The 18,404-nt window shown below is 32.7% G+C and overlaps 1 long non-coding RNA gene across 1 annotated transcript; it reads right to left on the reverse strand.

Moving 5' to 3' along the window:
* Positions 1-1,335: 1,335 nt before the first annotated feature.
* On the reverse strand, positions 1,336-13,436 carry LOC140438643 (uncharacterized). Its single transcript, XR_011950566.1, has 2 exons — positions 13,301-13,436; positions 1,336-1,812 (listed from the first exon to the last, which is right to left on the reverse strand). It is a non-coding gene; the product is annotated as an uncharacterized lncRNA (long non-coding RNA).
* Positions 13,437-18,404: the final 4,968 nt, after the last annotated feature.

Here is an 18,404-nt window from a genome sequence, read left to right on the forward strand (position 1 = left end):
TGATTGTTTGAATTCGGGGCGGTCATCGGTTAGCAATTTTTTATAGTATTCTTGCCATTCGTTTTCTTTGATTTGACCGATCTTGATTTTCTCTGTCTTATTTCTTCGGTCCTCCTATGTGCTGTTCTATCTCTGTGCATGTTTTTTCCCATCTTTCATTTTTTTCATTTGCTACTTTTCTTTTCACTTCTTTATTTTTTTTTCTGTATAGTTCCAAGTCCTCATAGTTTTTTGTGTTCAAGTATTTTATATGAAGTTCTTTTTTCTCTTTTATGCATGTTAGTGTGTCTTCTAATGACTGTTCTAATGATGTTTGTTCTAATGATTCATACCGAAACTCTTCTAGCTTTTGGTCCAATCTTCGCTTATATAGGTCTTTTATTAAGTCTTCTTCTAATAAATTGATTTTGAATTTCTTTTCTTGTACTTGATCACTGTCTAATTCAGAGGAGGAATTTGTATCCAGCAGTTTGGATATTTTGCGTTAAATCTTTGTGCAACGTACTTTCATTATTTTTTCATTGAACAGAAGGTAGATGTTGTCTACTAATTTTACGTATTAATATCTCTTGATACGTAAATCAAGATCTCTTGTATAAGTTTGAGCAACACTCAATGGGCTCGGTGAACCATACGCGTCTTTAAAAAAGTATATTGTTTCTTGGTAATTAAGAACACTTACTTCTTCTCTTATTTTTTGAACGTGTATCGTAAGCAAGCCAAATAAAGCATTCCGGAGTTTCAAGTGGTGTAACTGTTTCGGAGAAAGCTCTTTTGCTCTGTGCACTGTAGGTTCTGTACTAATTGGTGAAGTGATCAATGATTCATTAGTTTTTAATCATGTTTCATTAACGTTTATAACTTCATTTGTAAGCGCGTTATCGTTTTTTGACCTAGTTTTATTTACATCTACATCTTTATTTTGTATTTAGATTTAGTGTTTTGTACTAAATAATTTGGTTCTAAATGGATTTGTGTTTCTTGTGTTACGTCGGTCATAATGTCTGCTGTAGTCACTGTGTTATTTATTATTGAACTGTGTTACATCACCACCTGTGTCATTTTAATTCCTGTCGACTCGCTTAAAACTATAGCCAGGTATATTAATATTTTTAGAGATATTAAATATACGAAATATACAAGATATATAAATCATCTTCCAGAATATTTTTTTTTACATTAAGATGCTTTGTTCACATGTTTTTTCTTATAAATATTATTACACAAATTTTCAGTTCCGTACTAAACGTGTTATAATATCTCTTTTCCCGTAAAGTCAATGAAAAAGCAAAATGTTTAAGAAATTTTTTATTAACAATTTTATTTGTATTTTAAATCAAGTGAATATAGAATAACGTATAATCAGTGCGTGAGCTGCTATGAGTTTCTGATATCCTATAATAAATAACTGGTTGGAGAATATGTCAAATAATTTTCTTGTGATTGATATCTACTGAAATGGGGACCTCTGGAATATCCATAATATCTTCTACCAAAAACGGGAATTCGCTGTGCAGATGATAAATGCCTTGTCGGAGAAAATGTCAAATAATTTTCTTGTGTTTGATATTTACTGTAATGGGGACTTCCGTAATATTCATGTCTTTTATCAAAAAGGGGGGTTCGTACTTCGGATGCATGGTAGTTCCAATTTTCGTTTAATAAACCAGCTGGAGTTAATACATTAAGTAAGCGACTTTGGTACGGATTATAAAAGTCCGTTTTAGAAACCAGCGAGAATGAACGTTGTTTATATAAACCAGGTTGATATAACTGGCCATTCACCATAACAGCTGCAACATTAAGGAGAACCTACAAATTAGTAAACTATATATTATTAAGTAGGTAAATAAAGAAAATGTTTAACATACATGAAAATTACTAAAAGTAATTATAGAATTGGTTAATAGTTATTTAACCAACAAGTGTATTAATAAGGGCGATTATCAATTGAGATATTTTAAGGCGTGAGCAAAGCGAGCGCGTTAATGTTCGAGATTGTTAATCGCCAATTTAATTCCCGAGTTCGTTACAAAACTTTTCCGTCGACCGTACTTTTCAGAAATAAAGATATCTTAGTTTAAATATTTATTTACTTAACGATAAATAACAATTTTTTTAGCTTTCATTGACTTTATTCAAAGTTTCCTTAGTGGTAGTTTTATTATAGTAAACATTAATATTCGAAATAGTGCAATTACTGAAATTAATGGAAGATATTGATAAATGATTATCTGCTGTATAGCATTTTGACAAATTTATATTTAAGTCTTCTTGGACCTCTGTAAATTCTGTGATAGAAGAAGAAATTCTGTTGGAGTTAAATTAAACTCTTCGTTAATATCCATCCTTTGATTTTTCAAATACACAGAATTTTAAACAATAATAAAGTAAATAATGACATACAATGACACTAATGACAGATAGTACTAACAGCGGCTACTTCATTTTAAATTAACTTTTTAGTGGGAATATAAATAGGTATATGTTTTGTTGCTTACACCACAGGTCACTGCCAATCACAAAGCGTTTAATTAATTTTCCGTCGACCGTCCATTTATGATTAATTTTAACACCCTCAAAATCATTGATTAATGACCCCTATTAATGAATGATTTTCAATTAATGAACGATTTCATTATAGGCAATACAACATACATTGCTTGTATAAATTAATTTAACTACATTTAACGCTCTGTGATTGACAGTTACCTGTGGTGTAGGCAACCAAAAATACCTATTTATATTCCCACTAAAAAATTATTTAAAATGAAGTAGCCGCTGTAAGTACTGTCTGTCATTTTATGTCATTATTTATCGTTAAGTAAATAAAAATTTAAACTTAGATATTTTTATTTCTGAAAAGTACGGTCGACGGAAAAGTTTTTTAACGAACTCGTGAATTAAAATGGCGATTAACAATCTCGAACATTAATGCACTCGCTTCGCTCGCGCGTAAATATATCTCAATTGTTAATCGCCCTTATTAATACACTTGTTGGTTAAATAACTATTATGCAAGCAATGTACGAGTATGTTGTGTTGCCTATAATAAAATCGTTCATTAATAGAAAATCATTCATTAATAGGGGTCATTAATCAATGATTTTGAGAGTGTTAAAATTGATCATAAATGGACGGTCGACGGAAAAATTATTTAAAACATAGCTTTGTTGAAGGTCTATAAAAAATTAAACATCTATTTAAAAATTGTATGTTTTTATAACATATTATGTTTAAATGCTTATATATACACTGAACGGCAAAAAAAGTAGCCACCCTATAAATTTCCGAAAATAAAAATTCATTGGTGCAAGTGCAAGTTTTATGTACTGTTTCATTATGCGTCTCAATTTAAAAATGTAGTGCCATCATGTATACTTGTTTTAGACGTTTACGTTGTTGTTTTCTGTAGTCGCTGTTTATCTTCTAAGTTTTTCTTCTTCTTCTGCTTCTTCTATTTCTTGGAGATCTTTAGATCTGTTTAATTCTGAAGCTGCCTCTGGTTAATTTCCTGTGTGGTAGATTGCCAACTAGCTCTCCATCTTCTAGGTGGTTTTTCTGGAGGTCTTGAAACGGGCGGGTTATTTTCTAGGGCAATTTTTGGGAGTCTATTCTCATCCATTCGTCTTACATGACTGTACCACATCCTTTTACGCTGCCTTCCCCATCTTATAATATCTTGAATTTGGCACTACTCTTTAACGATTGTATTTCTCACCCGTATCTTCTTGTTTTGCCCACTATTGTTCTTAGAGTTTTCATCTCGGCAACCCTTAGCATCTGTTTCATTTTGTTGGTATCTTCGCGCACTTCTATGCCATATGTTATGATTGGTCGTATGCAAGTCTTGTAGATTCTAATTTTACTATCTGTACAGTAATTTAGCTTTTTAAACGTGGAGTTTCACTAAGTTAATATTAAAGATATGGTTTTATTTGAATTATTGCATTGCTTCAAGAAGGAAGAAGTCGTTTATGTATCCAAAGCTTTAGGTATTCCGAGAACTACAGTACGAAGAGCTTTAAATTGCTTTATGGAGACTGGTAGATACTCACGTCGACCTGGTTCTGGTCGTAGAAGAGTTACCTCGCAAAGAGATTATCGTTTTATTGTCATGGAACTTTTAAGAAACCGCCACTCCACTGAAATTGCTGCAAGAAACTCTCTACAGGAGGTTCAAAATGTGATTGTAAGTGAGAGTACGGTTAGAAGACGAATCAATGAAAGAGGATTAATGGCAAGAAGGCGGGCCGTATATTTTCGAATTATAATCCAGACAATGTAGGAATCGATCAATTTTTGCTCGGCTACATCAACACTGGAATATAGAGAATTAAAGCCGAATTCTCTTTACTCAAGCATCGCGGTTCTGTTTGAAGTCTGGCGATGACCGAGAGGGGGTTTCGAGACGGAGAAATGAAAGATATGCCCAAGCTTGTATGTCCTAGGGAAGAAAGTTTAGCGGTTATGGTATCATGGTTTGGGCTGAAATCTTATTTAAGGCTCAAACTGAACTTATTTTTATTAGTGGCCCCCGGTTGGAAAAGCAGTGTTCCATTTGGTCCATTTATAAAGGACAATTTCCTCTTTATGCATGGTAATAATAATAACGCATACTGCAAGAATCGTGCAGTAATGTTCGTGCAAATAAATCGTGAAATACTTGGGGGAAGTAGGAATTAATATTCTAGAATGGCCAGCCTGTAGGCCTGAATATCATCGATCATATTGTAACATTTTTTTTATAATTAGATTATTAAATAATTTTTAATCCTTTTACCCCTGTTGCTGAGACGCCGATAGCCGTAATTGCAAATATATACGCGGCTGGTCGTGTTTACCATCAGGAAATTTTATTGGAATTTACCGACTATTTCAAAAATTACCGAGTAGTGGCTATACCGCTCTGAGGAGACCTAAAGAGGTCGAAATACGTATAAGCGGCTGTCGCTGCGCTGTATCAAAACAAAAATCTAATACCGTCATTATGATGTATCTTTTTTTTGTGGCATAGGCATTTGCCATTCAGCCAGTCACAACTTTTTATGTTCTTCCCAAAGGAAAGAAAAGAAAATAATTATCACAATATATTTTGGTTATTTGGTTACCAATGGAACAAACATGGTTACTCGCTTCTCGTCTAGGGTCCCATCAAGACATTAAATTAAAACACAAACTAGAAAGGGTCACGGATAGTAGGTTTAAAACAAATGGGATAAAACAAAGGTTACTGTTTTTTGACTGAACTTATAAATTGAGATTACTTTTCGAAATAAATTCTGTTAAGTAGTTATATACATTTTTGTTATTTAATGACAAAAGGTAACAAATGTTATAGGGTGAAAGGATTTTATGTTTAGTTAAATTTTTTATTAAGTCGTCAGTTTGTTGTATATATTTTGTACATTCAAAGAAAATGTGGTTTAAATCTGCTTCTTTTTGAATTATGATGTATCAATAAAATAGTTTTACTAAATGAAAAATAATTTACACATTCATTTTAACAGTTAAAAGTAATATTGTTACAATGTACTATCGTACATTGGATGTCTTGTTTGCTATCCTTTGTCTCTTTACTATTGTCGATCCATTATGTATTAAAGGCACACTAACCTTTGATCTATATACTTATAAAATCGTTGACCACCTTACCCCTAAAACCAATTGCTATAAGGAAGAAATACCTTCAGATGCTCCAGTAACGTCAAAAGGATTACAATGAAAAGAAACTGCATACGCGTTTCCAAAATACGGGTTGTTCTTCATAGTTATTCTACAACGTATCATAGGAAAGCTAGAAGAACATCTTTTTTGTTCCAAGAAATATACAGATAACAAAAAGCAGCATATGGCGAATTACTTAAATATCAGTCAAACATCTACATATCGGCTATTATATTAATTTTTGATTATAGATTGAGTTAATTTTAGGATAAGACCTAACCCAAGTAAATGTTAACCCTTTACCGCATCATGTGCCATAAATGGGACAAACCAAAAAAATTTTTTTGTTATATTTTAACTTAGTTTTTGTCGTAGCTGCATGGCAGCCCATATCTGACACATACTAATAGTGTACGCGAGATATGCTGCATAGTTATGACGGCGAGATAGGCAGCCGTCCGCAGTTTCAAGTTCATTCTTGTTGAAATTCTGAACCACGTGAAACAGTGCTCGAAGTTAGAGGTTATTTTTTATAGTAAAAACGTTTTTTAAAGCGAAAAAAAATTTAAATTTATTGTATTGTTATATTAGATATTTGCTTAGGTAAGTACTAAAAATTAAGAATGTTGAAAGTCTCTGGAAAACCCCAAAAAGGGTTTGTGCTATATATGTCACACTATCAAGTTATAGACTCATTGATTGTTTTTGTAGATATTACTCCGAAACTCTTTTATGCTACAATGAATGCAGTTAAAATTCCAAATAGTACTAATAGTGAAGAATCAGATCTCTCAGATGACGACAACACAAATGAGATATTGGGTCAAGATAGTGACAATGAGGAGCGTGAAAATTTACCAAGCAATGACAAGAAAACTGTCATTTCTGCCACATCCTCAGATTCCTCAGATGATGATAGCCCTTTGTCTGAAAGACTACGGTATAAAAGGAAGATATCTCATAATTATGTGAAAGAAAATCTGAGAAGATCAGAAAATGATACAAAATTTACTGGTTCTGAAAATTTCCCTTCTTCGATTTTACAATAATAATTAGAAACTCCGATCCAATTTTTTAGGTTTCTCTTTCGTGATAGTCGTATAGAGCATATCAGACAACAAACAAATTTATACTCAGACAAATAGAACAATTTATAGGAATTACTATCTACATGTCGATAATTCAACTTCCATCAACAAGACACTATTGAAATGCCAATATTGGCCACCGAACAGTTAGCGATGTGATGAGCTGAAACAGATTCGAAGAAATAAAACGTTTCTTGCATTTCAATAACAATGATGACATGATTGAAAATGATCAGCCTGGACATGACAGATTATTAAAAATCAGATCTGTTCTGAACCAAATCAAAGAACTACTACTCATGGTTTCGAAAGAAGAATTTCTAGCTATAGGCGAACAGATTATACCAACAAAAGCGCGAAGCCAGCTAAAGCATTATAATCCGAAAAAAAAACCACATAAGTGTGGCTTTAAAAACTTTATGCTGAGTGGTATTTCGTGATTCAGCTATGACTTTAATTTGTTTGCTAGTTCCCAGAGTAACATTGTACCTCTAGGAGCACCAAATCTTAGTATGAGCAGCAACTTGGTTGTCACATTAGCAGATTCGATACAAAAACATCAACATTACAAGTTGTTTTCTGATAATTGGTTCACCAGCATACCTCTTATGATATATCTGACCAAAGAGGGCATTTTACCTTTGGGAACAGTAAGACTTAATCGTGTTCCTGGAGTTGTGATGTCAGCTGAGAAAGAAATGAAGAAGCAAGGCAGAGGTCATATGGTAGAGAAAATAGCCAATACAGACAGTGTGGATGTCAGTGTGGTGTCCTGGTTTGATAATAGAATCATTACTACAATGTCAACATATGCTAAAAGTAAATCAAAGGAAGAAAAGAGAAGATTTTTCAAACAAGAAAGTATACATAAAATGATACCTTGTCCTAACAGTGTCCTAATCTACAACAACTACATGGGAGGTGTAGATCTCCTTGATTCTATGTTAAGATTTTATCGTATAAAAATCAGTCGAACAAATATTATTTACGAATATTTTTCTATTTCATTAACATGACAGCCGTAAACTGTTGGTTATTAGCCAAAAGAGCGAAGAAATTTGATTTACCCCTTTTGGATACCAAACTAGCAATAGCCGATGCTCCGTGGAAAGCCGGAAACCAATTAAACAGAACAAAGTAGGAAGATCGTCAAGTAGTAGCATTCAGCAGATGTACGAGAACAAACTAAAAAAGGTACCCACTAAAGAAATACCCCAAGAAGACATCCGTAAACATGGGCTGGATCATTTTTCCTATTTGAATGAGAGCAATAGGTCATGATGCAAATTTCCAGGTTGTACAAGGAAAACATAGTTAGATAGTGTGCTCAAAATGCCCAATACCGGTGTGTATCAATAATAAAAGCAACTGTTATTTGCAGTTTCATGCTGTATAGTATATTCTGTAGCTTCAAAATAGTTTGACTTTAATATTACATTGTTGCATGATGTTCCATATTTGGCACCAAAATTTTTTTTGTCAATAGAGGTTTAATCGTAGCTAGATTTTTTTCAATATTTTTACATAAAAATAGAATTACAATTCTTATCTGAATTTATTAAAAAAAAACAACAAAAATTCATGCCGTAAAGGGTTAATGTATTTTTTTCTGTTTTGTCTTTTTCCATCTTTAAGTTTTTCTTTATAATGAGTTGATAAATATTATCATTTAATTATTATTGATCCTTGATCCATGTGCACTACATATTTTTCCTATAACTGTTCTATATACTATTGCCAGTACCATTGTATCTACAAAACGTGTCTAATATTAAGGTTAGGTGTCTAATTACCATATTTGGTATCATTCCACGAGTTTGGTAAAAAAAGATTTTGTCACATCTACACGTGAATGACTGACTGAAAAAGATAGGTATAGCTTATTTTTTTACTGTCTAAAGGTATTATTAGTTTGAATATTTTTATCAGTTAATAAATATTGTATCTACACTCATGGACAAAAATATCGAATATGTTGGAATGTTCTAATTTTTGTTTTTTCAAAATAAATTCTGGTCAATCAAGTCGTTTATTGTAAAATAGAGTTTATTTTAACAATGTTTAATAAAAAAATTTAAGTTTTTATGTGAAGAAAATTGTGAAAAAAATAAATGTTTAATATTACGTAAATAAGGTTATTTTACTATAAATTTAAATGATAATTTAAATTGTTTAAACAAGTCGTTTTAACTGAAAGAAGTGCATGATCAGTAACGAGTATTCCCCTCTCTAGCTTTTATTACTGCTTGCATCTTTCTCAGCATGCTTGCAAGTAAATTTTGGACATATCCTTGGGAAATTGCATTTCATTCATCCTGTACAGCAAGCCGAAGCTGCTCTATCATATTTGGAACGAGATTTCTTTGTCGTATGCTGCGTTTTAGGTGATCCCACATGTGCTCTATTGGATTTAAATCCGGGCTAAATGGTGGCCAATCCAATCTTTGAATTTGGACCTCATCAAGATAATTACTCACTATGGTAGCAGCATGTGGTCGAGCATTATCATGCATTAACGTGACTCTTTCATATCCAATGTAACCAAAAAATGACAAAACATGATCTTGCAGGATGTTTTAAACGTAAGAATCACTAGTCATCTGTCCAATCACTTCTACAGGTGTGGTTCGTACCTCCCAACTAATACCTTCGCAAATAATTATGCCATCAACTCCAAAACTAACGGTCTGGGCGAGACTGCAGCTGGCGAATCGTTCTTCAACTCTTCTGTAGACGTAGTTTTGACCATCTGGCTTCCTATAGGATTCTGATCTCATCAGTGAAAAGAACGTTTTTCCAGTTGTCGATATTCCCCTAAATATGTGTTCTTGCAAATTCCAAACGACGAGCTTTATGATTTTGGACAAGACGTGGAACTTTGGCGGGGCGCCTGGGCTTTAAGTTTGCTTCTTTTGATCTTCGTTAACTATTTGTGAACTCACATTAATTTTTATATATATATATATATATAAGCGGGGATCCTACAGCTTCTGCCGCTTCCCGCATTTCGATCGCCATCTTTTTCTATCTCTCCAGGTGTCTTCATCAATGGCTCTATCTTTCATGGTTTCCATAACACCTTGTATCCAAGACTTGGCTGGTCTTCCTCGTTTCCTTCTATTACTTGGATTGTATTCCATAGCTCTTTTTGGCCATCTGTTGTCGTCCATCCTCTGTACGTGTCCATACCATATTAACTGTCTAGTTTCTATTCTTTCAGAAGTTGTATGTACTCTATCTGTTTTTCTTCTAATTTCAGAATTAGGTATACGTTCTACTCTTGATATACGGCAAGCTCTTCTTAGGTAGTCCATTTCAACCGTGTCAACTTTTTTCTTTCCTTTTACTGTCATTTGCCAACATTCTGCTCCATATGTAAGAATGGGCTCTACAATTACTTTGTACTTTGTATTTTCTACATTAACTTTTCTAACATTTAATAGCTCATTTTTGAGGTGCATCGATGTCAATGAACGATTTTGTGTAAAATTAAGAACCAAAAAACGGTCATCAATTGCGGTTGTGCACCTTGAGTGTCCTTGACCAGGCCTTCGTACAAAATTTCCTGTTTCGCGGTACCTACCTTTTTAGAGTACCTATTCGAAACTATAGATTCAGTTCTGCTGAGACGTCGCCGTCGTGCGATATCTTTTAGTGTATATCCTTCCTCGTACAAAATTACAATATGTGCTACTTGGGCTTCATCGCAGTGTCGAATTGGTGGGATACTTATTTTAAACTTCGTTAAATAAAAACAATATTTAATTAAACTTAATAAATTAAACTAAAAATAAGCGAGTTAGTGTGATTTTTGCTTTACGTGGGGAAGGTTTTTTATGATAAAATGTACGAATGACACTAACCACCGAATAAACATCAAAGTATTTCAAACTAGTTGAGTACATCAGCCTACTATATGAGTATTATCAGATCTCTAAAATTATTTTGAAATAATAGTGATTACAAAAAAAAAATTGGAAAATTTCAAAATATTCGATATTTTTGTCCATGAGTTTATTTCAATTATTCACCTTTCAAGAACAAGTCAATAGATATAATAATGAATGAGGTTGCTATGGTTATATCACTGTCACCTTAGTAAATAACTATTAGACCATGTATTTTATTAATTAGACTGTGTAGGAGTGTAGGTATATTATTAATGTGTGTCTATTTGTCAGCCATTACACACAATGTAAAAACATTGGTCGAAGAAGTGTGTTACAGAAAATCATTTCTGATGAACGGTTATAGATTTTTGTTCAGCAGTGTATTCTACTGTCAACTACAAATCTTAAACTTTTTTGATGTACAAACTTTATATTATAAAAGAGTCTTCAATATACTGTTAAAAAATTATTTATGCTTTTTATTAAAATCTTAAATTTACTGAAAATGGAAATATGACATCGCACTAATAATGCAATAGTGTCACAACTCAAAATGTTTCGAAATTGAGATAACACTATATTCACACGTTAAATTCAATTTCCTATAAGTCAATAAAACTGTGATTTTAATAGTGCAATAAATAAATAAGAGTTGGCGCCATAAGACGTTATTCAAGACTGACCGACTGTCGTCACCCCCCTCACAATATCGCGTCATTTTTAGTTGCGACCAACAGTGATCGGGAGTGCACGTGTTGCTGTGCTCATCATTTCGAGTTTTCACGTTATTGCCGAATCAGGTATGTAATTTTCATAGCTATATTTCGAGTTATTTTATTCTTATTGATTTGAATCTAATCATAACATTGTTGTTTTTCTAGTTATTACACTATTAGTGATTTACACCAGCACTTCTTAAATTAATATTTTTACTAACGACACTATTATTGGTTCAGTTCATTATTTTTGACATACTACATTATTGTTGAATCATCACTTTAAATCATTTTTGTTGTTGTTTCTAAAACATTTATTAATTGTTATCTATTTGTCGATTACCGGATAGTAATAACTCATTTAAAATGTATAGCAGTGTTATTACGAAAGCTTACCAACTACTTTATTTTATAAATTTAGAGTTACTACACTCTTAGTGATATTCTTGCATCAAGTACCTATATACTTAATCTAATACTATTACTTGATTCATTTTTAGGTTCAATACCTGAGTCGTAGGCAATTACTTGTTGCTATAGCAACAAATGCTGAGGATCGCGAGCAGGAAATCTCTTCACCGTCGTTATTGTCACTGAAGAGTACAAATAATAAACCTGATGCCCAAATAGAAAACAGTGACGTTGCTAAAGTACAACCACCGCCTATACCTTCACCATTTACGAGTCATCAAGCACATCCTTACAGCACATGCGTACGCAGTACAGAAAATGAATGTCAAAAGCATAACCGACAAATTTATGATTCGCGCTCACTCTCAAAACGAGGGTTACAATGTGCATAGCGTCATAGAAAAGCAAGTAAAGCGTTTCGTAAAATCTGGTCCAGTGTATGTCGCACAACAATATATGACATTACTTCAGACGGCTAAAAAGACAGGCAAACCGTATAGCGTGACTGAAATGACTAAACACTAGACGAAACATTTTACAATCTGAAATTGCTTCAAAAAGAGTGGGGTAACAATTTTAATGTTAAAGAGGAGAAAGACAAAATAGAATGGCATGGCATTAAGGTCTTTCGTGTTGAAAACGAACATCCATTTACTTTCTTTTATAAGACCTCTTACGAAGATGAAGATTACCAAAAAGTTTTCGTACATAGCTTACGACGAACTAAAAACCAGACTTCGTTATTTGCTAATGGTTTGACATGAGAGTGCCTAAGCAAGATACCTTTAACTCAAAATAAGAAAAGAGACTTAAAGGAATTACTTGACGAAAATGTAATACCCAGGATTTATCGTGAAACTTACTATAAGGATTTGACGGATTAAAAATTAAAATTGTTATCAGTAATAATTTATTTTTAGACTGATTCAAACTAAGTTTAAATAATTTGTTTTTTTAAGAATGTCCTTTTAATTGACTACGAATTACTTTAATTTTATTAAATATATAGATTAAATACAAAATGTTCAAGAATACTGTATTTTGTTATAATATATACTTAATTAAAAACAGTCTTAATTTATTTATTATTATCAAAAACAACAATTCTCGGTAATTGTTAATGTTTAATACAATCTTTTCAGATCCAATGTTAACAAATACGAAGAATCAGTTCGCAAAATTGTTGTAAGTCCAAAAACTAACGTAAAGTTCGGGAAAAAATAGTAAATCAAATTGCAGTAACACAAAATATTTGATAAATAATCTCATAACTAAAAATAATATTTCATTTCGAACATTTTGCTTAGAGCAATTCAGTGTTAACTCAAAATTTTTAAATAACTTCACTGTCAGTATTTTTATTTAATCAAGAGTACAAAGAAACTTCCTTTAATATTAATGAGAAACATATTATGCATTAATTTTTTTTTCGTTGATTCTGAAAAATCATGTTTTCTGAGTTACGACACTATTGTATTATTAATGCGACATCTTTAGAATTAGTAAAATATAATAAAGAGGTCCTTACCTCAAATAAGACAATAACTTTAACGTCCATCTTGAATCGCCATCAAATAATTGTTTTATATTTTTTACTTTAATTTATACTGTATACAACAATCTATATATAATAAAGATTAGAGTACTATTGGCAATAAAATTGGTATTTAAAACCTACATTGAAAGTATATTTAAAAATAAAATGTCTTAAAAGTGCCATTCTGAATAATTAAATTTTCCCACATCTTGTTTTTTTTTTAATGTTTTTATTTTTAATTGAACTTTTATTAGCGAAATAATTATTCAATCATACAAAACACAATAAATAGGTGCTGATGAGGCAACTTGATTATAGATTTACAAAAAAGCTAATTGGCAAGAGAGAAAATATGACAATACTGGGTTATTCATGTTATACGATTTTGAAGATTTTTATTTATTAATTTCAATTTACTTCCAGTTTAATCTACTCAACAAATCCGTAGAATACTAAGTAAATATGATGTAATAGAAAGCGCTTGGCTTAGGTACCATCCAAAATCGTAGCAAGTTCAACGCCCTGTATAATTTAGAGTGGGTAGAAAAGCAACGACCTTTGTAGCCATAACCGTTAGAAGATTATCAAAATTTATAAAAATGATTGATTTTGTTAATACTCTCTCAATCTCATATAGGGTAAGTCAAAACACAAATTTATTATTTGCTCAGTATTTTTAAATGCATTTCCCGGTATTTTATGTACATAATATCTGTGCTCTGTCCGTAAAGAGCTCTTTGATAGCATTAGGAGACGTGTTTATGTTGGAAAATTGTGCTTCCATTTCGTTTTGTGTATTTGTAGGCAGTCTTTAGGTTTCTTCGAATACCAATTCGAATGGTATGTAACCTGTTGCTGAGTGTACCGAAATGTTGTACAAAAAACAATAATATTGTAACCACATACTCCAACATATCGGGAATTTTGACAGTTATTTATATGCAATCATTTATCTGCTTATGAGTATTCTCTAAAGCTTAAATTGTCTCGTGGTAGTTGCGCTTTTTGCAAATATTCTTGCCCATAACTCTGTCCTTGGTCTGTTACAATTTTTCTGCATATTCCATATCAAAAAATAAAATTTTCTACCATTAATTTCGCTACTGTTTTGGCTTCTTTGTATTACGTATCCTAATATGTATGTGCTTAATGGGCAGTGTAGTGTTAATACATATTTCTTCCCATTAGAATTTATCTCAAATAAGCCTACTAGATCTATAAATATCGTGTCAAATGCACTGATGGCTTTCAATATGATAGTCAAGGGCTCTGTCTTCATGATCGAGTGCTTATGCCTTTGGCAATCTTGGCATCTCATCACATATTATTTAACAGCTCTTCTTAATTTGTTTCAGAAGTAGTATTTTCTTATATATTATACATTTTATTTATCCCTGCATGTCCTCCTGGATGTAATATGTGGAAATCGTTAATTATAAATCTTCTTACTGTTTAATCTGCCATGTTCTGTTTGTCTTTTACTATACGTAATTTTATACCCTCTGTTTTAAATATTTCAGGATCCTTTCGTATTTTATTAACACTTTCACTGCTGATGTCACGCATGCGTGACTTTAAGTTATTTTGCCAGGTGCTGACGACATACTTGCGTGACATCTGACCAGTTAAATTTAACAGAGCATTATAAATACAGCGTATGCAGCAGATAGTTCACATCTTGTTAGCGTGTTACTAAGGAACAAAGTATTTAAAATATGTTTGCCGTTTTCAGAATTTCCCAATGAGACGGCATTCGCGGCATTCGGCATTTGGACATGCTAGAGTAGGGGATACAAATTAGCGCGGTCAATTCAGACACGCGTCAAAAGAATTCGAGCAGTGTGATTGTATTGTTGCAATGGAAGGTTGGTTGTCGACTTATTTATTTTGTTACGTTAGCGTATAGACCGTTTTGTCATATTAAAATGGCGGACCCTATACCGGGTCCTTCAAAATGTAAAAAACGTAAAGTACTGGTGAAAAATCCTAATAAACTAAGTGAAAGTGAGATGTTAGCTTTGTTATATGAATCTACTACGGATGAGGAGGACGAGGAGGAAAGAAGAGATATTCCTTTCTAAACATATACGAGAAAAATCAAGAATTACAAAGTGGAAGCCAGTTTCACGAGAAGAAATGTTAAAATTTGTTGCACTATTGATTCACACTGGAACCATCAAATTAAATAGACTTAATGATTACTGGAAATCTCATCCATTATTTAATTTAAAATATTTTTCGGAGCATATGAGTACGAATCGTTTTCTTATCATAATGAGGTGCTTACATTTTGCTAGAAACCCAGCCAGTGTAGAAAAAGTTCAAGATCGATTGTACAAAGTACGACCTATAATAACGTTCTTCAATAATAAAATATCTGCTGTTTATTATCCTGGAAAACATGGTGGGCGTCGATCGGCAATACCAACTAAACTCTTACTACCCTGTGAAAGAAAATCATTAAGGTGGTACAAGAAGTTGGGCATACATTACATACACTTGAAGCTAATGAATTCGTACTTGCTACATAAACAATTTGTTTTACGTCCGATGAGCCTTTATGACTACCGACTGTCAGTTTTGGAAAAACTAATAAACATTGGGATGAATAACAAGCTGAGGCCGACAATTAAAACAGTCCACATTATTACCAAAATTTTGGCCAAGGAAAAACAGTAAGAAAGCGATGTAGAGTGTGCTCTGGCAAGAAAATCCGTGACGCTTTACCACTGCCAACAATGTACAAAAGAGCCCGGATTATGCGTCGAATGTTTTAACGATTACCATCAATAGTGCAACATTTTGTGTTATACATATAAACAAATTACATAGTTATGTATGTTATGAATTTGAAGTTTTTTTTTATTGTTTATCTAGTGTTTAAGATTTTATTACTTTTTGTTTTGTTTTTAATTGTTTTTACTTAGTTTTCTTAAAATTATCTTCAATAAACTTTTAAAGTAGTAAAAAATATATTGACACGCATGCGTGTCAGTCAGCACATGGCAAAAAATTTATACCTAGGTGCGCCCGACACTCATACGTGACATTGATAAAAAACAACTAAACTCTCTATATATGGGCTTCAGTTTAGTACTAAAGCAATTATAAAGCCCAAAATATTAAAATTTTTAGAAAAAAAATGCCGCAGCTGGCAACTCATCTATCATATAAGTCAGCAGCGAAAGTGTTAAAATATGGTCGATTCTTATTATTTTTTATTAATATTAGTTCCTTTATATTTTTCTGCGTGCACACTTGCACCGAGTCTTCCAGAGCTACACTCGAAGTACAGACAAAGTCGCTGATCGAGGTTCTTAATTATTTATTTAGGAATTTATTTATTTATTTATTTCAACGGCAGAACCATTTACAATTAAATACAAAAATAATAAAAAGTAAAGATCATGTACAATAAACATCAAAATAACAACAAAGAAACAATTAAACAGTAAAAATTTGTACAATAAAACAGTATATCAAATCACAGAAGGTAAAAAAAAATCACATATTTAGATTAATAAGACTCTTAAATTGCCTTTTGAAAACATTAATAGAAGGTCCTCGCCCTTCCGGTAGGGATCTATGAAGGAGTATCACTGAGCCGCAAGCCCTTATCTCTTGCCGTACTGCTCCACCATAGACCGATCAGACACCAGCATATTCTAGTCTACGCCGCAGATTCATTTAGAATTTTAAACTGCTGCGTTAGCCTTTTTGTTTTCTGTACACCGAGCTGGGGATCGAACCACTGAACCACTCGCAGTGAAACGAGTGAGAACCGGCCGCCCAGCCCGCTTGGCTATCTGACCGACTATGACGAGCATAATCAGTCCTATAAAAAGGAATGAGTATAAAAGAGTGTAGTGTGTTATATGTGTTGTGTTTAAGTACATATTGGCTAATATCGGAGACAATATTAGTAAAGTTGTTTAGAATTTTAAACAAATATAACATATCAGGTCTTCGGTGAAGCAATGTTAAATTGAGAGATTACAGAATAATCCATATATGTAGATCTAATCATATAGACAGAGAGCGATGGAGAGACAAATGTTGGGTATATTACTTAAAGATAGAAAACGTAACCAGTGGATTAGAACCAGAACAAAGACAGTAGACGCGATAAAACAAGCAGCAAAACTGAAATGGAAATCGGCTGGACACAATGAACGTCTCCAAGACGGACGATGGAACAATGCCATCGGAAAGTGGCGTCCATACAATACAAAGAGATCAAGAGGCAGACCACAGATGAGGTGGAAACATGACATCAGGAAACAAGGAGGTCCCACATGGCAGAGAACAGCTCAAGATAGGGAAAGATGGAGAGAACTGGGGGAGACCTACATCCAACAATGGAAGGATAGAGAATAGGTTCAAAAAAAAATCATATAGATGTAGATGTAGATTTGATGAAATCAGAATTTTATCAAATCTACGTATGTGGATCCAATTCATAAATGTAGATTTGATGAAATGGGAACCAAACAACAGAGGAGTATTCAAAACCTGAGCATACTAGAGAACAATACAATTATTTAAATACAGTATGTGATAGATCATGAAATTTAGTTGGATTTAAGCTTAAACCATTTTGTTTCGACCATAAAAATATACTATTTAAATCATCTTGCAAGAGATCTCTATCCGATTTATCATGTACATAATAACTTAAAATCATCAGCAAATAGCAGAAAATGTGAGTTTTTGATAACCTTACCAATATCGTTAATGAATAAGTCAAAAAACAAGGGACCAAAATGAGACCCTTGTGGGACACCAGAACAGCAATGGAATTCTTTTGAAATATAGTTGTTGCTACGAACTTGCTGTGTACGTTCCATCAAAAAACTTTTATTCCAATTAACGATAGGGTCACCAAACCAAGAAGCATGAAGTTTGTGGACCAAAAGGTTATAATTAACCTGGTTAAAGGCCTTTTAGAAATCAGTGTAAATGCTGTCGACCTGAATTTTATTCTCAAATGTACCTAACACGTATTGTTGGTAATTCACAAGGTGTGTTACGGTTGACTTCCTCTTAGAAAATGTATGTTCATTAATAATTATGTACGTGCAAGCCCAGGTGAGAT

Source organism: Diabrotica undecimpunctata, chromosome 1 (assembly GCF_040954645.1).
Source record: "Diabrotica undecimpunctata isolate CICGRU chromosome 1, icDiaUnde3, whole genome shotgun sequence".
NCBI classification, from domain to species: domain Eukaryota; kingdom Metazoa; phylum Arthropoda; class Insecta; order Coleoptera; family Chrysomelidae; genus Diabrotica; species Diabrotica undecimpunctata.